At 42.3% G+C, this 21,887-nt stretch overlaps 1 long non-coding RNA gene across 1 annotated transcript; it reads right to left on the bottom strand.

The window, feature by feature from the left end:
• Positions 1–1,117: 1,117 nt before the first annotated feature.
• Positions 1,118–20,637, bottom strand: LOC132399907 (uncharacterized). The gene is made up of 3 exons (XR_009514135.1): positions 19,022–20,637; positions 6,424–6,452; positions 1,118–1,195 (listed from the first exon to the last, which is right to left on the bottom strand). It is a non-coding gene; the product is annotated as an uncharacterized LOC132399907 (long non-coding RNA).
• Positions 20,638–21,887: the final 1,250 nt, after the last annotated feature.

Below are 21,887 nucleotides of genomic sequence, written 5' to 3'. Positions count from 1 at the left end.
ACCCCACCATTTTGCCATGGCTGATTTATTATCCCTTTCCATAAGACCATAAGATAAAGGAGCAGAAGTAGGCTATTCGGCCCATCGAGTCTGCTCCATCATTCAATCATGAGCTGATCTAATTCTTCCAGTCATCCCCACTCCCGGCCTTCATCCCATGCCCTTTGATGCCCTGGCTAATCAAGAACCTATCTATCTCTGCCTTAAATACACCCAGTGACTTGGCCTCCACAATCGCTCGTGGCAATGAATTTCACTCTTATGGAAAGAGAAACAACTTAACTATTTTGGGTTGTAGGTCCTTCTTCAGAACTTGTAAACCGGGAGACTGTATTGATTGCTCCTTGTGCACGCAGTCAGTTTTCCTGTATTTATAAGACAGAAGAGTCAATCATATTATACACAGAGAGGAATGGACAATCAGTGCTGTTGTAAGGAGCTGGTACTGCTTGCTATAAATAGTCAGCTAAGGGACCAATACACTTTATTACTGAAACAGAAAATACAACATGGGTTTTAAGATGAATGTGTAGACTTGACTGCATAACACACAACATTAATCAAAGTAAGATATATCAATGGTTTAGTGCTCCAGCTTCTGACTGTGTGCAGTGGGGGTGGAGGTGGAAGCGGGCGTTATTTTGAGAAGTTTTACTCGCACAGTACAGTCGACGAATGCTGGCATCATGCACGCTTGTGTGGCGGTAACTCTGGTGCTCTGCCACTGGGATTTGTGCTGCTTATATCATGGGTGAATTTGTTAAATCTTTTAATGCTCATTTCAATTAAGCATGAGGGTGAGAATGCTAGTCCTGGTACCACAAGCCCAATTCAGAGCTAGGCTTGGTTACCATGCATGACGTTTGTGCAGAAATTTGCAATATCTGACAAGCAAGGAAGTCAATAGTCACCCAGACTTCATTGGACCGGCAGGTAGTGCCAAGACAAAATGCACCACAGTTAGCAATGTTACAACTTGGGGCATTCAGACTTTGGAGTTCTATTCCAGTGCTATCTGTAATGAACTTGCACATTCTCCCCGTGATCACATGGGTTTCGTCCAACAGTCCAAAGACATACCAGTAGTAGGTTAATTGGTCACAGTAAGTTGTCCTGTGCTTAGGCTAGTGTTAAATAGATGGGATGCTGGATGGTGCAGCTCATTGGACCAGAGGGCCTGTACCACGCTGTATCTCTAAATAAAATAAAACAAAATATAACATGTCATCATTTTCAACCAGATGAATAAAGAATAATCTACTCTGAGAATTTATTACTGCAAATTTATTGGATGTGGCTCTCATTGCAAGCCTCCATTGGTGCTCTTTAACAGTTTCATGACAGGGGGCAGTCGGATGGACCTGCGGTTTAATACAGCCAAACAAGGATTGCACGTCTCCTTCTCTGAAGATCCAGATGGGACTATTTTTGTAGTTTCATAGTCAGTGTTACCGATATTCATTCATTTGCCCCTCTCGGGAATTGAACTTCTGCCTTTGGGTCAATAGTCTGTGTATCTGGCTATAGACAGTTCACACAACAGACCACTTCCAGTTGATTGCAAAGGCAGGCTAGAATAGCGGCTTGCACAATCACTTCACAGCGCCAGCGGTCGTTGATAGAAGTTCAATTCCTGCTGCTCTCTTGTGAGGAGTTTGTACGTTCTCCCTTTGAACACGTGGCCTTCCTCCAGTTGCTCCAGTTTCCTCCCACGTTTCAAAAGACATGCAGACATGGGTTAGTAAGCTGTGGGCGTGCTATATTGGTGCCAGAAGAATGGCTGTCCTCAGCACAACCTTCAGACTGTGTTGGCTGTTGACACAAAATAATGTATTTCACTATATTTTCAATGTTTCAATGTATATGTGACAAAGCTACTCTTATTTTATAATTTCATCTTCCAAGTTTTTGAAAATTCCTCAAAATGAAGAGTTCCTAATGGAATAGTTGCCTGTTTGTAATGTAATAGTGAGTCATGTCACAGCTAGACACCACAATTTGCATAACTATTTCATGGCCATCCACTGGGTGCTGTGGACGTGCACAGCATTGGAGTGTTTATAAAATAGTGCTTGAGGTTTTGAGCACTGGATTTGTCGATTTAGATTCTAGAACATGAGTTCTCAACTTGGTATCCACAGACCCCTTGCTTAATGGCATTGGTCCATAGCATAAAATAGGTTAAGAACGCCTGTTCTAGAAGTAGGGGTTGATTGAGAGACCAGTACATTGTGTGGTTGAAGTGAGATTTGGATTGGTATTCTGAATGATGAGTGGGTAGTTGGTAAGGCAGTAGAATTGGAGTGGAGCTGACATTTGTAGAGGGGGAGTTCTGACTGAAGGAACAGTGATAAGTTGGCATGCATTTACAGGAAGGTATGACCTATATAGAAAGGATAGTTTACACTTGAACCTGAGGGGGACCAATATCCTTGCGGGCAGGTTTGCCAGAGCCATTGGGGAGGGTTTAAACTAATTAGGCAGGGGGCTGGGAACCGGAGTGACGGGGCTGAGGTTGGAGCAAATGGTGTACAAGTAGATGCAGTGTGTACTGAGTCTGTCAGGAAGGATAGGCAAATGATAGGGTAAAATTGCAGTTAGTGGGGTGAGTTAAAGTGGAACAGGGGGCCAAAATCAAAAAGTGAAAATGCAGGACTGAAGGTGTTATATTTGAATGAACATAGTATATGGAATAGGTAGATAATCTTTTAGCAGTGGAGTTAAGGAACTGCAAGGGTAAGAATCTGAAGGGAGTTTGAGAGGAAGCTAAAATCTGAGGTATCAGTATTACAGTAAAGGAGTAAAGGAAATTACAGAGACATGAAAGAGGAATTGGCCAAAGTTGATTGGAAGGGGACACTAGCAGGGATGCCTATAACATAAAAAGAGGATACAACACATTTTTTCAAATATATGAGGAATAAAAGAGAGATGAAAGTGGATATCAAACCATTGGAAAATGACGATGGAGAAGTAGTAATGATGGGAAAAAGAAATAGTGGAGGAACTTAATAAGTATTTTGTGTCAGTCTTCACAGTGGTACACACTAGCAGGATGCCAGAAATGCGACAGTGTCAAGGAGTGGAAGTGAATGTTGTTGCTATTACTGAGGAGAATGTGCTTGGGAAATGAATAGTTTGAAGATAGGTAAGTCACCTGGACTAGATGGACTGCATCCCAGGGTTCTGAAATAGGTAGATGAAGAGAATGTGAAGGCATTAGTAATGATCTTTCAAGAGCCACTAGTTTCTGGAATGGTTCCTGAGGAATGGAAAATTGCAAATTACACTCCACTCTTTACTTAGGGAGGGAGGCAGAAGAAGGGAAATTATATGCCAGTTAGCCTGAATTCAATGGTTGGAAAGATGTTGGAGTCTATTATTAAGGATGAGGGTTCAGGGTACTTGAAGGCACATGATAAAATAGGCCAAAGTCAGCAGGGTCTTCTAAAAGGGAAATTTTGCCTGACAAATCTATTGGCGTTCTTTGAGGAAATATTAGGCAGGGTTTACAAAGGAGAGTCAGTGGTTATTGTTTATTTGGATTTTCAGATGGCCTTTGACATGAGGGTGCTTAACAAGACAAGAGCCCATGGTATAACAGAAAAGGTACTAAAATAGATAGAAGATTGTCTGACCGTCAGGAGTCAAAAAGTGGGAATAAAGAGAGCCTTTTTTTGTTTGCTGCCGATGGCCAGTGTGTCCCATAGGGGTCGGTTTTGGAACTGCTTCTTTTCATGTTGTATGACAATGATTTTGATGAAGGAATTGATGGGCTTGTAGCCAAGCTTGTGGATGATATGAAGATAGGTGGAGAGACAGGTAATGTTGAGGAAGCAGAGTGTCTGCAGAAGGACTTGTACAGACTGGGCGAATGGGCAAAGAAGTGATAGATGGAATATATTATAGAGAAGCACACAGTCATGTATTTTGGCAGATGGAATAAAGATATAGACTATTATCTAAATGGGGAGAAAATTAAAAAATCTGAGGTGCAGGATTCCCTAAAGATGAACTTATACGTTGAGTCGGTGGTGAGGAAGGCGAATGCAATATTAATATTCATTCGGAGAGGACTAGAATACAAAAGCAAGGATGTAATGCAGAGACTTTATAAGAAATTTGGAGTATTATGAGCAGTTTTGGGCTCCTTATCGAAGAAAAGATGAGTTGGCATTGGAGAAAGTAAAGAGGAGGTTCATGAGAATGATCCCAGGAATAAAAGGGTTAATGTATGAGAACTGTTTGATGGTCTGGGACTGTACTCACTGGAGTTTAGACGAATGACGGGTATCTCATTGAAACATACCAAATATTGAAAGGTCTGGATGAACTGGGTGTGGGAAAGATGTTTCCTATGGTGGGAGTCTAGGACCAGAGGCCTCAGAACTGAGGGACTTCCCTTTAGAACAGAGATGAGGAAACATTTCTTAAGCCAGAGGGTGGTGAATCTGTGGAATTCATTGCCAGTGGTGGCAGTGGAGGCCAAGTCATTGGGCGTACTGAAGACAGAGGTTGGTAGGTCCTTGGTTCAACAGGGTGTCAACAGTAATGGTGAGAATGTATAGGGTTACACTTGCACTGGAGACCGTTCAGAGAAGGATCACTTGATCTGCTCATTAATTGTGATGAAGAAGAATTTGAAGTGATCTTATTAATATAAGTGAATAATTGAGGAGATATGACCATGGAAATGCTAAGGGGATGTTTCACTTGAAGGAGAACCTCAAACTAAGGAGCATAAATTCAGAATGAGAGGTTACCCATTTATAACCATTTATAACTGCACTTCAGAGCAGTGCGAATTTCTGAAATTCATTCCCCAAGAAATTTGGATAGGTAAGTGGATGGTAGGGGCATGCAGGTCAATGGAAGTAGGCAGTTTAAGTGGTTCAGCAGGGACTAGATGGGCCTAAGGGCCTGTTTGTGTGCTGTGTTTTTCAATTACTCTAAAACTGTGGAGGCCAAGTTATTGAATATACCTGAGATCACAGTGAGAGATTTTAATATATGAGAGTAGCAAGGATTACCGAGAATTGGGAGTAAACTAGAGCTGAGGCCAAAATGAGCTTAATATGATCTTATTGAACAGCAGAATATGCTCAAGACTAAATGCAGTAACTATAAAGAAATGGGGCATAGCTAGTAGAGCAGCAGTTTTACAAGTTCAGTAATCAGAATTTGATCCTGACCTCCAATGTTGTCAATGTGAAATTTCGACATTCTCCCTGTTCCCATTCCTCTGGGTCTTGTGCTTTCTTCCCACTTCCCAGGTTGTGGATTAATTGCCCACTGTACATTGCTTCTAGTGTGAAGGTTGGTAAGGGAATCTGTAGGGAGTTGGTGGGACTGGGGAGAAAAAGGCTCTAAGGACAGTTAGTGTGGAAATGGCATTGTTCTATGTGCCAGCATGGACGATGGGCTGAGTAGCCTCTTGTTTTTATGAACAAAATATGGAATATGGGTATGCTGGCTTGTTACCAAAAGTCACAAACAGTTTGGTTGGAGAACTCTTCAAGAAGAAGTCAAAAAGTAAATAAAAGACCACTGTACCATAAGACCATAAGATATAGGAGCAGAATTAGGCCATTTGGTCCAGTGAGTCTGCTCTGCCAGTTCATCATGGCTGATCCAATTTTCCTCTCAGCCCCAATCTCTTGCCTTCTCTCCATATCCCTTCTTGCCCTGATCAATCAAAAAACTCTCAACCTCTGCCTTATATATACCCAATAGCTTGGCCTCCATAGTCACCTGTGGCAACAAATTCCACAGATTCATCACTCTCTGGCTAAAGAAATCTCTGCTCAACTCCATTCTAAAAGGACACCCCTCCACTCTGAGGCTGTGTCCTCTGATATTAGAGAACCCCACCATAGGAAACATCCTCTTCACAGTCACTCCAACACAGCCTTTCAAAATTCGATAGGTTTCAATTAGGTCACCCCTTATTCTTCTGAATTCCAGTGAGAAGAGGCCCAGAACCATCAAATGCTCTTCATATGACAAGTCGTTCAATCCTGGAATCACTTTTGTGAATCCTCTTCAAAAACAGCATATCCATTCTTAGGTAAGGGGTCCAAAACTGCACACAACACTCCAAGTGTGGCCTCACCAGTGCTTTATAAAGTCTCAGCATTACATTCTTGTTTTTATGTTCTAGTCCTCTCAAAAAGAGGTAAAGAGTGAACATGAGAATAGACAAAAATGCATGAAGGGGGCTCCAAAGATCTTGGACATGTGTCCATGATGGTTGCTGTTGTTACATGGAGATCTAAAAGGAAATTCACTTGGTGAGAACTTCAGCTGTGCACAGACGACTTCACTGGGGTAGAAGATACTGCTGAAGTCTGAGCAATGGAGGATGTAGCTGAGAGTCTGTACAGATAGAACATTGATAAAGAGAAATGCTAGTGGACAAATTACCTGGTCCAAATAGAATCCATGTGAGGTTGCTGAGAAAAGAGAGGAAATCACAAAGTCATTCCAAGCAACTGTCAGAATCAGAATCAGGTTTAATATCACTGGTATATGTCATGAAATTTGTCTTTGTGATAGCTGTACAATGCAATACATAATAATAGAAAAAATTACAGTAAATATATATACGGTGTATATTAAATAGTTAAATTAAATGAATGGTGAACAAATTTTAAAAAGAGTAGAGGTAGTGTTCAGGGGTTCAATGTCCATTTAGAAATCTGATGGCAGAGAGGAAGAATTTATTCCTGACTCATTGAGTATGTGCCTTCAGTCTTCTTTATCCCCTTCCTGATAGTACCAATGATAGCAGAGCATGTCCTGGGTGGTGGTGGTTCTTAATGTTGGATGCCTGAATCTCTGGATTCAGAAATAGAGTCTGGCAACTGGAAAATTGCAACTGTTTCAATTTTGCTCTAAAAAGAAGTGCAGGAATAAATTTTGTTATTACACATCCAGTTGGAAAAGTTCTAGAGACAATCATAAGGGAGGGAATCAGCAGCCAGTTAGTAATGTGTGGGTTGATTAGAAAAAGTCAGCATGGATTTGTTGACCTAACTTGATGCAATTTTTGGATGAAATAAATGGTTGATGAGAGAAATACAGTTGTGGTGGTGACGGGGACTTCTAAATGGAGTTGCTGAGTTGCCAAGTTACCACATAATAGGCTTATCGTTCGGACTGGATTAAAACAGCCTCTAGCAGCATGGATGAAAGGCTGGCAAAATAACAGGAAACAGGGAGTAATGGTGAAGCTTTGTTTACCAGAGAGGAAGGAAGTGGGCAGTGGAGTTCCCCCAAGAGTCAGTGCTTGGACCACTGCTTTCCTTAATATGAGTTGGATGATCAGCCATGATCATACTGAATGGCGGTGCAGGCTCGAAGGACTGAATGGCCTACTCCTGCACCTATTTTCCATGTTTCTATGTACTAATGAATTGGACGTGTGCACGAGGCATGATTTCTGAATTGCAATGGACACAAAACTTGGATGTAATGATATGTGAGGAAAGGATAGTAATAGATTTTAGACCAATAAGGCTATAGAAGATCAGAGCAGAATTAGGCCATTTGGTCCATCAGGTTTGCTCTGCCATTATATCATTTCTGATTTATTATCCCTCTCAATCCCATTCTGCTGCCTTCTTCCCGTAACCTTTGATACCATTACTAATCAAGAAATTATCAAGCTCTGCTTTAAATATACCTAATGGTAGGCCTCGATGGCTATATGTGGCAATGAATTCCACAGATTCACCACCTTCTGGCTAAAGGAATTCCTGCTCATCTCTGTTCTTTAGGAATGTCCTTGTATTCTGAGACTGTGCTCTCTGGTCCTAGAATCACCCACTATAGGAAAAATACTCCCCACATCCAAAGCAACTCACAAACTGCTGGAGGAACTCAGCACATATTCTAGCTTCCATGGAAATGAGTAAACAATCGATGTTTTAGGCTGGCACCCTTCTTCAGAGTCCTGGAGAAAGGTCCCGGCCTGAAATGTCAACTGTCTATTCATTTCCATAGATGCTGCCTGACTTGCAGAGTTCCTTCGGCAGTTCGTGTGTGTTGCTTAGGATTTCTAGAATCTGCTGACTTTCTAGTATTTATGATTTGACTCTCCATACCCACTCTTTCTAGGCCTTTCAATATTCAAAAGGTTTCAATAAGATTCCCCTCGTTCTTCTATACTGGTCCAGAGCTATAAAATCCTCTTCTTACATTAACCCTTTCATTCCAAGGATAACAGTCACGAACCTCCTCTCGACCCTTTTCAATTCTTAGGTAAGAGACCCAAAACTGTTTGCGATACTCCAAATATGGTCTATCTAATGCCTTCTAAAGCCTCAACATTACACCCTTGGTTTTATGTTCTAGTCCTCTCAAGATAATTTTAAGGAGATTTAGATAGGTTTGTAGAAAGCACAGATGCATAACAGCTGAAATTAACTGTGAGAAATGTTAAATGTTATGTTTAGGTTGGAAGAAAGGGAAGAGAGACATTATAAGCTAAATGAAGTAGAGAATAAAAGACAGATCTTGGAGTCAATGTGCTTAGTCCCTTGAAAGTAACAAAATGGATAAGAAAGCATATGGGATATGAGTTTTACACAGAGTTCAAAAACAAGGAAATCAACATAAATCTTTATAAATATTTAGACCATAACAGGAGAATTGAGAACAGGTAGTTTCTACACTTTAGGAAAAATGGGAATGCCTTAGAAAATGCAAATATCAATAAGCAGCAATAATGGTTTCAATGATCGTCCAAGTGAGTGTAGTTATCCCCTTTTATCCAAGAGCCTGATGGTCGAGGGGCAGGAACTGCCCTTGAACCTGGCGGTGAGAGTCCTGAGGCTCTTGTACCTTCAACCCGATGGCTATAGTAGAAATTTGTCAGCGTGATTCCAGGGATCAGTTATATGGATAGGCTGGAGGATCTGGGGTCTTTCTCTGTGGATGTTGTCAGGAAATCTGATAGAAGTATTTAACATCATGAATAGGTATAGACAGAACACATTAAAGGAAACTGTTGCCAGTGACAGAAGGGTCAGGACCCAAGACTCAGTAATGAAGGTAATCACAAAGGAATAGAAAGAAGTATGAGGGAAAAAAACTGTTGACGCAGCTTGTGTTTAAAGTCTGGAATATGTTGCCCAAAGCTGTCTGACTGAATTCTTGGATTGGTATGAATCAATCCAGAAATGGGGATTATCACATTTCACTTCCGGTAAGGTTACTTTTTACATGAATAGTGACACTTAAATAAAAGCAAAGAAAGAAGAAAAAAAAACAGTGTTACGTAGCTCAATTCCTCAGTGTGAGAAACAGCAGATTGGTTTGCAAGTCTGACATTCTGTCAGGCAATCTTCAAGTCAACCAATTGCTGCAAGTTTCAAAGTCAAAATAATTAATCCTGGCCAATGAATAGACACAATTTCAGCTGGTTATAATGTACTATAGTACTGTGTACTTCTTTACTTACTGCCTGTTATGCTGCTGACATTTAGAGCAGTGTTGAAGATCCTCCAGCTCAGTCTGATCAGAAGGATTCTTCATTGCTGTTTCCTTAACAATTATTTTTTGACCAGTCAGAGTTGTTAGCCCTGAGCTGAACCCTCAGACCTGGAGGCTGATGGACCACTGTTAGTCTGTCCTCTGCCCTTTGACCTGTTTGGCATGGGTGACCCTACCAAGAGTCAAAGCACAAGATCCTGACTCCAGCCAACATAGCTCTCTGGGTCACTGAGGCATGTAAGTCTCCAAACCCTAGAACAAAGTTGGGGTCCTCTTGGAGGTTAGATCTGTGTGTTGCTTGTTTATCCCTTACTTAACTTCACCCAGACCAGTTTGATCAAATGAATTTAATAAAATGATTCAGAGGTTTAGATCCCCTCTAGTGTGTGTTTCTGGGAATCATTTATATTGCAGTCCAACAACAATCTAATTAATACCTTCATAGTGCACAATTCAAGTTTCTGGAGGAGTCTACTACAGCTCCATTGTTACCTTTCTACCTTCTATGTTGGAAAGTTGCATGTGCAATACTGACCCCAGAGACCTAAGCACAGGAATCTCAACTGGCACTCTTGTGCAATACCAAGAAAGTCCCACAACAAAAGAAAAGGTGCAATATTTCAGACGAAGTTTGAACTGTGTGTCTTGCTTTCTCTTTCAGGTGAATATAAAAGTTCTTCAGTCTGAAATGAGCAGATGGTTCTGAGAACTTTGGGACATTTTTAGAAACATTTGAGGGCTCTGAGCTCTCCTAAGTATTTTGGGGTGAAGTCTTAAGATATCCAGCCTGGGGCCTGCATTCTCCTTACCTCTTGGACAAATAAAGCATTAATACAGCACCAAAGCAGGCCCTTCACCCCTCTGAGACTGTGCCAACTCTCAATCACATAGATACACAAATCATGTATGAACCCCCATTACTTTATTTCTTTCGAATGAATTTCCACACTCCCCCCACTTCCCTGCACACTGCAGGTGTGTGTAGGGGCCAATTAATCTACCATCTGTTGAGTCTATGTGAAGTGGGAGGAAGCCAGAGCAGCCGGAGACAGGCCAGGCGACCACAGGGAGAACTTGTAAACTCCATACTGACACTGCCAGATAGGATTGAGTGCAGGTCGCTAGCAAGTGAGGCAACAGTATTGTTCTGCTACTCTGAGGAAGCCCAATTCATGCAGGAGGATCCAGTTCATTGCCAACACTCCCAATGGAGTGGGCTGTATTAAACACAATTTGGCCCTTCTTGGAGAAGAGCACAAGAGTTATCCTAAATGTCTTTGCCAATACCAATCTTGCAGTGATATTTTAGCAGAGAACTTTTAGCTTTAACAGATTTTTTTTGTGGGTCTAGATTCTCAAGATTCTGCAGATACCAAAAATCCAGAACCCCATACTCAAAATGCTGGAGGAACTCAGCAGGTTAAAAAGCATCTACGGAGATGAATAAACAGTTGACATTTTGAGTCGAGACTCTAGACCTATCCTGATGAACGGTCTCGGCCCAAAATATCATCTGTTTTTTTTATTTAGAGATACATTGTGGAGCTGGCCCTTCCAGCCTACCGAAGCACGCAACCCAAGAACCCAATGATAACCTTAGCCTCGTCATAGGATAATTTACAATGATCCATTAATCTACTAACTGTTACATCTTTAGACTGTGGGAGAAAACCATAGCACCCAGAGGAAATCATGTACACACAGGAAGAACATACAGACTTTCTCAATGGGAATGCTGAAATTGAACTCCAAATTCCCATTGTGGTGACACTGTTTGTAAAACTATGTTTATGAATAGTTTAATTTACTTTGACGCGGGACGTTTCAAAAGGGATGTTAAATGACTACATCAATGCAAGTATTTCTGGTCAAGCAAGATCTTACATCAAGAAACAAAACTGCATTATTGAGACAAGTAATAAAAAGCTGATCAAGGAGGCAAGTTTTAGTTAATAGAACCATAGAACATTACATCAGAGAAACAGGCTTTTTGGCCCCTTCTTGGCTGTGCCAAACCATTTTTCTGCCTAGTCCCACTGACCTGCACCTGGCCCATATCCCTCCATACACCTCTCATCCATGTACCTGTCCAAGTTTTTCTTAAATGTTAAAAGTGAGCCCACATTTACAACTTCATCTGGCAGCTTATTCCACACTCCCACCACTCTCTGTGAGAAGAAGCACCCCCCAATGTTCTCTTTAAACTTTTCCCCCTTTACCCTTAACCCATGTCCTCTGGTTTTTTTCTCCCCTAGCCTCATTGGAAAAAGCCTGCTTGCATTCACTCTATCTATACCCGTCATGATTTTATACACCTCTATCAAATCTCCCCTCATTCTTCTATGCTCCAGGGAATAAAGTCCTAACCTATTCAACTTCTCTCTGTAACTCAGTTTCTCAAGTCCCGATATATTAAAGAAGAAAAAGGGGCAAATGACTTATTAAAAGGATTTGCAAAAGAGGGTCAGGAAATGTTTCCAGATTTGTTTTGTATGAGTTATCAAAGAGAAACAGGTGGGTAAAAGCTGTATAAGGAAACGTTAATTGGAAATCTCCTTACTGGGGAACAATCAGCTACTATGAAGCACAGCTGAGCCATCAGCCTAAAAGTGAGTGCATTGCCAAAGTCTGATTCACATTCTAAAAGTAAGTACATTTTCCCAGTCCTGCTACTAGGAAATGGTGGGTTTATGTCTTAAGTTATTTTTTCCTTTAGTCTGCCTGTTACTGGCCCAACCAAATGATAAACTGGGGGAGGAAAATTCTTGCGAATTGCAGTCAAAGGGCAGAAAGTCAGTTGGTGAGGGCAAACACTGACTGCATAAAGATTTACAGCTAAATTATGGAGCAGGCCTGCGAATAACTGCCTTCAGGTAGATTTTGCAATCAGTCAGGTTTTGAACAGGACAGCTTAGTTTTGGAGTGGGTGGCTTCCAATTTCAAAAATGTCTACTGAAGGCCAATAGCATTATTTTTTCCTGAAGCAATTTTCATCTCATTTCTGTATCTGATAGCATGAGGATTAGTTAAACACTGCAATGACATCTTTTCGTGATTTCTGCCAGTAGCAAGTATGAACACTCAAATCATGACCCTGTCTTCAACTGACATTCCATTCAATGAGGCGAGTGGACGATGTAATTCAACTAGCGAATTCACCTGCAGAGAACTTTCTGGAACCCCATGAGAGAAGATATTCAGTTGTGACTAATTCTAATGAACAGTGCAGAAGATAAAAACCCGGTGATATCCCCAAGACTGTGAGGTGGAACAACACACACACAATGCTGGATGTACTCAGCAAGTCAAGCAGCATCTATAGAGAGGAATAAACTGTCAAAGTTTTGATCATAATATCATAAGATAATAAGACATAGGAGCAGAATTAGGCCATTTGGCCCAGCAAGTCTTCTGCACTATTCCATCATGGCTGATTTATTTTCCTTTCAACTCCATTGTCCAGCTTTCTCCCTGCAACCTTTGGCACCCTTAGATCCACAGATCTAGTACCCTCTGGCCAAAGAAATTCCTCTTCATCTCTGTTCTAGAGGCTGTTCCTTCTGGACCTAAACTCCCCTACAATAGGAAACATCCTCTCCATGTCCACCCTATCTAGGCCTTTCAATGTTTGATGGGTGCCAGTGATATGCCCCCGATATTGCTTTAGTTGTCCCCTATATTACAATAGCTTATATTGCCTCTCTTCATTCTTCCTATCAAGATGTTTTACTTCACAGTACTATTGCATGAAATCTCATCTGCCAGGTGTTTGGCTTACCACCAAACCTCATTGCAGTTCACCGTGCCTCCAGGCTTCATGCCTTCTGCAAATCTGTAAATTAGGCCCAATTCACCTCAGTAATTAGTAATAAATTAGGAAAAGTAGTGGACCTAGTAATGACTTCTCTGTATCGTGACTGCATACATCTTATCGAAGGTTAGCCAATATGCCCAAAGCTAGCTTCCACAAATGCATTGCAATAATAACCAGATCATTTGTGGTGATGTTGTGGGATAAACATTGGCCAAGATACCAGGAAGAACTCTCTTGTTCGTCTTTGAAATAACACTTGCAGGATCTACTGAGCAATAACCCTGAACACAAGAGATTCTGCAGACGCTGGAAATCCAACACACCACACACAAGTTGCTGGAGGAGCTCAGCAGGTCAGACAGCATCTATGGAGAGGAATAAACAGAAGAAAATGCAAGAGGCCGAGACCCTTCATCAAAGAAATAGCCCTTTTGCCCTCTTAATGCATTCTGCCGCCATTCCACCAGCAAAGATGATTATTTTCTTTAAATGTTGTTTTCGTACCTTGCTCCCATATGTCATCAATCCCCAAAGGGCGCTTTCCTCTTGTTCAAGAGCAGTAACATTATTGAGGCCAAATCCACTCTTTTATCACAATGTCATTGCCTCAATTTACATTCCATAATTGAATTGAACTTTCAATGACTTCAATGTGAGTTACAAGAATTCTGCTAAAGACTTTTTTCCCCGAGACAGTTCTTTCTCATTTTGAATTGTGTGGAGAATAAGCATGCTTTTCAGAATTGTGGGTCCCATGAGTGTACCGGCTACTGTTGGTTAACTGAGAACGGGTGGGGGGTGCAGTGTGGCGGGATAGTACCTTGCACAATGCTTTACAGTAGCAGCAACCTGGGATCACTTCCCGCTGTTGCACAGTCTCCTGCGTGGGTTTCCTCCCACAGTCCAAAGACGTACCGGTTGGTAGGTAAATTGGTCATGGCACATTTTCCTGTGATTAGCCTTGGGTTAAATCAGGGGATTGCTGGGTGAATGTATCTCTATAGATAATTCAATAAATAAAATAAGAAATAAATATTTCCTACCTTCAAAGCAGAATATTTTACTAATTGCTCTGCCTTTTAGTTGCTGGAAGTTGAGGGAATTGACCTTCACCAAGAACGCTGGCATTTATTTACTTTCTCTTAATATCATCAACTGCTGGAGAGGTTGGAGTGAACCACATTACCTGGAGTCACATATTAGTCAGAGTGGGCCAACATGCTTTCCATAAATTATATCAATACACCAGATGGTTTCATCCAACAATCACTGCCAGCACTATGTTAGAGGCTTACGCTCAGTGGCCATTTCATTCAGTTCTTCCTGTAGCTAATAAAGTGGCAACTGAGTGTATTTCTGTATGTTCATGATCCTTTGCTGCTCTCGCTGGTTCATTTCATGGTTCAACATGTCGTGCATTCAGAGTTGCTCCTCTGCACACCACTATTGTAATACGTGGTTAATTGTGTTACTGTTGCCTTCCTGTCAGCTTAAACCAGTCTGGTCATTCTCCTCTGATCTCTCTCACTTACAAGGCATTTTTGCCCATGGAACTTTGGCTTCCTGGATGTTTTTTTTTTGTTTGTTTTTTACACCACGCTCTGAAAATGTTGTGCGTGCAAGTCCCAGGAGATCAGCATTTTCTCAGATACTCAGACCACCATGTCTGGCACCAACAATCATTCCACAGTTACAGACACATAGATCATATTTCTTTCCCATTCTGATGTTTGGTCTGAAAAACAATGGAACGTCTTGACTATGTTTGCATGTATTTATGCATTGAGTTGGCACCACATGATTGGCTGATTAGATTTTTGCATTAATGAGCAGGTGTACAAGTGTAATAAGATGGCCACTGTGTGTACTTCAACTAATTTAATGAACTGAAGTTCTCTCTGACATGATTTAAAAGCATACAGCTGGATCAATAGTCCAGCTCTCTGGACTGCTAGTTCAGTAACATAACCACTGTGTTACGCACTATCTCACATTGTTCCTCTATATTGTGCTTGCCTCATGGCTTTCTGGGGCTAATATGGAGGCAGAAGTCGTGGTGGGGGGAAGCCTTTTGAATATGATCCCTTTGATCATTACCTAGTCCCGGACTAGAGCTTTTCCATGCTTTGTGCTGTTTCCCAGTCTCTGGCGGGTTTTGTTCTCTGTGTGGCTTTCACAGCCTGGCTTACTGTGTAATGCTGAATCTGGCCAACTTCTGTTTGCTCAGCAGAAAAAAGGTAACCAAATGTGGTTGACCGAGCTGCTCATGACTTACAACAGTAAACTCACAACTGATGGTCAACTGTGTTAAGCAAGCCCTGCATTAAACAGCCCCCCTCAGATGAGCTGAAAATACCCCCCAACCCTGCACACACTCTTTGTAACAAGCTCTTCAGTCAAACTGATAGATTTAGCTCTTTAGGCAGACTGCCTGGGCTTGACTTCACAAAGCCGTTCCAAACAATTCAACCTTCTTGACAGCACTAATAAACCTTTGCCAAGTGTGTAGTTGAATTTTAAATCCATGTCAAAGAGGAGGTAGGGTGTGGGGGGAAGGGGTCTGCGGCGTGGGGGGAAGTGGACAGTTTCTCATAAGTTGTAGGTTTAAAGCAGGTCAGCTGTATCAAGAATATGTGGTCTATGCTTTGATTCTCCCAACTTCTGTAGAACTGTACTCCTGCTTTAAACCCATTTTGTTCTTGCGAATGACTCATTTTACAGAGGGAATATAACACAGGCTCTCTAGAATCCTACAGAAGTGAAGGGTTTAAATCAGGTGACATAAATTGACTCATCCTTTCTTGCATTTAAAAGGGCTAATTTCAACTGATAGATACTTGATAATGTAGATTGATAAGAGAAGCAATTTACTGTGTTGAGAGAATCCAGAGCAGAAAAATATAATGCTAGTGATTACAATTTTGTTGTTCTGTAGAGAAATCAGATGCATCTTCATTTCCTCCAAAGGTGGAGTGGAAACTCCCCCGAGATGCCTGTGAATTCTGGGTCAGTTGAATTTTTCTTTGCAGGGGTCAATAGTTTCATCACGTAAGGCAGCAAGAGACACTGTGAGATGTGGAGTGGAGCCATGATCCAGCTAATTGCTGGATTATGACCATAAGACATATGAGCAGAATTAGGCTATTTGGCCCATTGATTCTGCACTGGCATTCAATTATGGCTGATTGATCAGCCCTATTATCCTGCCTTCTTTCCGTAACCTTTGATGCCCTTATGAATGGAAGAACCTATCAGTCTCTGCTATAAATATACTCAATGACTTGACCTCCACAGCCTTCTCTGGCTGTGATTCCTCCACCATCTTGCTAAATAAATTCTTCCTCAACTCTGTTCCAAAAGGATACCCTTCTGTTCTGAAGCTGTGCCCTTTGGTCTAAGACTCTCCCACTAATCCTCTCCATGTCCACTTTGTCTAGGTTCTTCAATATTTGGTAGGTTTCAATGAGATTCCCTCTCATTCTCTTAAATTGAGTACAGTGAGTACAAACTCAGAGCAATCAAACGGTCCTTCCAGGTGAGGCAACACTTTACCTGCGAGTCAGCTGGAGTCCTCTATTGCATCCGGTGCTCCCGGTGCAGCCTCCTCTACATCGGCGAGACCCGACGCAGATTGGGGGACCGCTTCATCACAATAGACAGGACCTCCCGGTTGCCACCCACTTCAACTCTGCCTCTCATTCTCATCTAGATATGTCCATACTTGGCCTCCTCTACTGCCTTGATGAGGCCAAACTCAGGTTGGAGGAGCAACACCTCATCTACCATCTAGGTAGCCTCCAGCCTGGTGGTATGAACATTGAATTCTCCAATTTCCGGTAATTCCCTCCCCTGCCATCCTTCCCCTATCTCAGGTCCCTCTCTGACTCTCTCCCCTTTCAACTTTCTACTTCTTTATCTCTACAGTTCTTTCACGTTTATCCCCTCCCCCTCCCCCCTTTATCTTTCCTCTGATTGGTTTTCCACCTGGTGCCTCTAGGCCCTACCCCCTCCCCTATCTCTTTTACTGGGCTTCGGCCCTCTCTTCACCCCCCCCATTCCTGATGAAGGGTCTTGGCCCGAAACGTTGGCTAGTCTTTTCTCATGGACGCTGCCTGACCTGCTGAGTTTTTCCAGCTTTGTGTACTTGTTCTTTGTAGGTTAGCCCTTTCATTCCTGGGATCATTCTCTTAAGCTCATTCTTCTACCTTCTCTCTATAACCCTTAATTCCCTTTACCAATCAAGATGATATCAATGTCTGCTTAAAATGCACTCAATGACTTGGACTCCACAGCCCTGTGAGTCTTACTTCAGTAGTTGGTAAGCTGATGGAGAAATCCTGAGAGGCAGGATTTATGAACATTTGGAGAGGCATAATCTGATTAGGAATAGTCAGCATGGCTTTGTCAGGGGCAGGTAGTGCCTTACAAGCCTGATTGAATTTTTTGAAGATGTGACTAAACACATTGATGAAGGTAGAGCAGTAGATGTAATGGATATGGATTTCAGCAAGGCATTTCATAAAGTACCCCATTCAATACTTATTGAGAAAGTAAGGAGACATGCGATCCAAGGGGACGTTGCTTTGTGGATTCAGAACTGGCTTGCCCACAGAAGGCAAAGAGTGATTGTAGACAGGTCATATTCTGCATGGAGGTTGATGACCAGTGGTGTGCCTCAGGGATCTGTTCTGGGACCCCTACTCTTTGTGATTTTTTTTATAAATGACCTGTGTGAGGAAGTAGAGGGATGGGTTAGTAAGTTTGCTGATGACACAAAAGTTGGGGGTGTTGTGGATAGTATGGAGGGCTGTCAGAGGTTACAGTGGGACATTGATAGGATGCAAAACTGGGCTGAGAAATGACAGATGGGGTTCAACCCAGATAAGTGTGAAGTGGTTCATTTTGGTAGGTCAAATATGATGGCAGAATATAGTATTAATTGTAAGACTTGGCAGTGTGGAGGATCAGAGCGTCCAAGTCCATAGGACACTCAAAGCCGCTACGCAGGTTGACTCTGTAGTTAAGAAGGCATACAGTGTATTGGCCTTCATCAACCGTGGGACTGAGTTTAAGAGCCGAGAGGTAATCTTATAGCTATATAGGACCCTGGTCAGACCCCACTTGGAGTACTGTGCTAAGTTCTGGTCGCCTCACTACAGGAAAGACGTGGAAACCATACAAAGGGTGCAGAGGAGATTTACAAGGATGTTGCCTGGACTGGGAAGCATGCCTTATGAGAATAGGTTGAGTGAACTCGGCCTTTTCTTCTTGGAGTGAAGGAGGATGAGAGGTGACCTGATAGAGTTGTACAAGATAATGAGAGGTATGGATCGTGTGGATAGTCAGAGGCTTTTTCCCAGGGCTGAAATGGCAAACACGAGAGGGCATAGTTTTAAGGTGCTTGGAAGTAGGTACAGAGGAACTATCAGGGGTAAGTTTTTTATGCAGCTAGTGGTGAGTGTGTGGAATGGGCTGCCAGCAGCGATGGTGGAGGGTGAAACGATAGGGTCTTTTAAGAGACTCTTGGATGGATACATGGAGCTTAGAAAAGTAGAGGGCTATGGTTAAGCCCAGGTAGTTCTAAGGTAAGGACATGTTCGGCACAGCTTTGTGGGCCGAATGGCCTGTATTGTGCTGTAGGTTTTCTATGTTTCTCTGTGGTAATGAATTCCACAGATTCACCACCCCCTAGTTAAAGAAATTACTACTCACCTTAGTTTTGAGGGCACTCCGGTAGTGCAGCGGTTAGCCTGCCACTGTTACAGATCGGGCATTCTGGAGTTCGGAGTTCAATTTTGGCACTGTCTGTAAGGAGTTAGTATGTTCTCCCCCGTGAACCGTGTGGGTGCTTCGGTTTCCTCCTGCAAAGACGTATTGCTAGTAGGTTAACTGGTTGTTGTAAGTTGTCCTGTGATTAGGCAAGTTTTCGATAGGTGGGTTGCTGGGCTGTGTGACACCTTGAGCCAGAAGAGCCCGTTCCATAAATAAATCAAATAAGTGAATAAACAGACTTCCCATTATTCTGTGGCTGTGCCCTTGGATTCTAGACTCTCCCACTAATAGAAACATCCTCTCTGTGTCCACTCTAGCCAGACATTTCAATATCATATGCTTTTGACATACTCTAAGGTTTAATAGACTTCTCTTGCTCAGCGTCTCTTAATTAAATGACTTGGCCCATCTCTGTGGCTCTCAGCAGAGTCTGCAATATCTTATGTCCATAACAAAGTTTCTGTATCCCCTTTATCTGGGAAGGCTCAAAGTTCGAAGTAAATTTATTTTCAAAGTACCTACACAGGCATGTCACCAGATACTACCTTGAGCTCCATGTTCTTGCAGGCATTCACAATAGCACAAAGAAATACAATAGAATAGATGAAAAACTACATTGAAAGACAAAAAAAAACAACTGTGCAAAAGAAGACAAACTGTACAAATACAAAAGTTAAACAAGTAATAAGTAAATAAATAATTCTGAGAGGATGAGTTGTAGAGACCTTGAAAGTGAATCTGTAGATTGCAGAATCAGTTCAGTGTTGAGGTGAGTGAAGTTACCCGCACTGGAATGTACTTCTGTCCTATCTCTATGGCAACAGGGTATCTCTCCCAGCCCGGAGCAGGATTACTCTCAACAGCCCTGCTGAAAGTGCACTATTTCCTGGCGTGGAAATCCAGGCAAAGTGCATATACTGTTTATTATGGGGTCAGGCAGTTGCGGTGAGAGTCCATTTTATGAGTAAGTAGGAATTTTTATATTGGCTAATATTTTTATGCGCTAGATTTTATGGTTATTATTTTACAGCAAGGTTATGTATCATTCAGAATTTATTTTATTGGAGGTTAAGATTGGAATTTGCGTAATATGGTGAATGAATAACGAGGCAGAAATAGACCAATCAAGAGACGAGAAAGAGAGGAGAAACATATGGGCATTGAAAGGGAGGAAATTTCCTGCTCAGCTGTCAAACCTTTGCTGAGGAGGCAGGAAATGAGAAATTCAATCATGTAGGAGCATTTTGGCAAATGATACAAGAAGAATTTCATATAAAGCCAACAGATTTGGGATTATTTAGCTCAGTCCTCCATGCACGTGACTTACACATGTGCACACAGAGTGCCCTTTGAGTGATGCCACCCTCACAAACTGCTGCAGGGAACTTACTGCCCTCAAACAAGTGCAGAGGGCAGATCTTACCTACAGGCTGCTAATTGAAGCAGGTGATTGCTCACAGAGTGAACCCATCCCCTGCTACTGTTCCCTGGGACAGAATGATAACATAACATTTCATGCACCTCTTTACAGCGCCAGCTGTAAGGTCCAGGTTCAATTCCTGCCGCTGTCTGTAAGGAGTTTCTACCTTCTCCCTGTGACGGTGTGTGTTTCTTCCTCTGGGTGCTCTGGTTTCTTCCCACTGTCCAAAGAAGTTGTGGACATGCAAAAGTGGCATTGCTTGCACGCTGCCCATCACAGTCCTCACTGATTTGACTTGATGTAAATGAAGCATTTTGCTGTATGTTTCGATGTACCTGTGACAAATAAAACTAATGTTTTGTTCTACTCTCATCAGATTCTACACATTACCCGTATACTAGGATACTAGGGGCAAATTATAACAGTCAATTAACCCCCAACCCCACACACCTTTGAGATACGTGAGGACAGAAGCACTCAGGAGAACATAAAGTGTAAACTTTACAGAGACAGCCACTGAGATCAAGACTGAACTCAGATCACTGAAGTTGTATGATAACAGTCTTTCGGTTCTCCATCTTTGCCTCCATGTCAGTTAAAGAGATGAAAAACTGCCTCTTCTTCCTCTTCCTCCTGAGCAGTTGATGTGGGACATGGCAAGTAAGTTCCACTGAGTCAAAGCACAAAACAGAGTGAGGAAAAGACTCACCATTCACCTCCTCTCTAACTTTCATTCAGGGCCCCGAACAATCATTCTGGATGAGGCAACACTTCACCTGAAATTCTGCAGGGGTCATCTATAATGGCTGGTGTTCCTGATGCAGCCTCCTCTACGTTGGTAAATTACGCTGCTCACTTCATCGAGCATCTCATTCCGTCTGCCAAAAGCAAAACTTCCAATAGGCAAACGTTTAATTGTGATTCCCATTCCTATTCCAGCACATTGGTCCATAGCCTCCTCTTGTGCTATGATGAGGCCTCCCTCAGGGTAAAGGAGCAACACCTTATATTCGGTCTGGTTTGCCTCCAAACTGATGCTATTAATATCAATTTCTCCTTCTGGTAAAGTAAAACTTCCCTCCTCCCCTCTTCTTCTATTCCCCATTCTGGCTTCTTACCTCTTCTCACCTGTCTATCACTTCCCTCAGATCCCCTCCTCCTTCCCTTTTTTCTATGGTACACTCTCCTTTCCTATCAGGCTCCCTCCTCTCCAGCCCTTTATCTTATCTACCCACCTGGCTTCACCTATCACCATCTATCCCCCTCCCCACTTTTTTTTATTCTGGTATTTCCCCCCACTTCCTTTCCTGTCCTGAAGAAGGGTCTCAGCACAAAATGTCAACTGTTCATTTCCATAGAGGCTGCCTGACCTGCTGAATTCCTCCA

Source organism: Hypanus sabinus, chromosome 9 (genome assembly GCF_030144855.1).
Source record: "Hypanus sabinus isolate sHypSab1 chromosome 9, sHypSab1.hap1, whole genome shotgun sequence".
Taxonomy (NCBI): Eukaryota; Metazoa; Chordata; class Chondrichthyes; order Myliobatiformes; family Dasyatidae; genus Hypanus; species Hypanus sabinus.
This window is presented reverse-complemented; position numbering and strand designations above follow the sequence as displayed.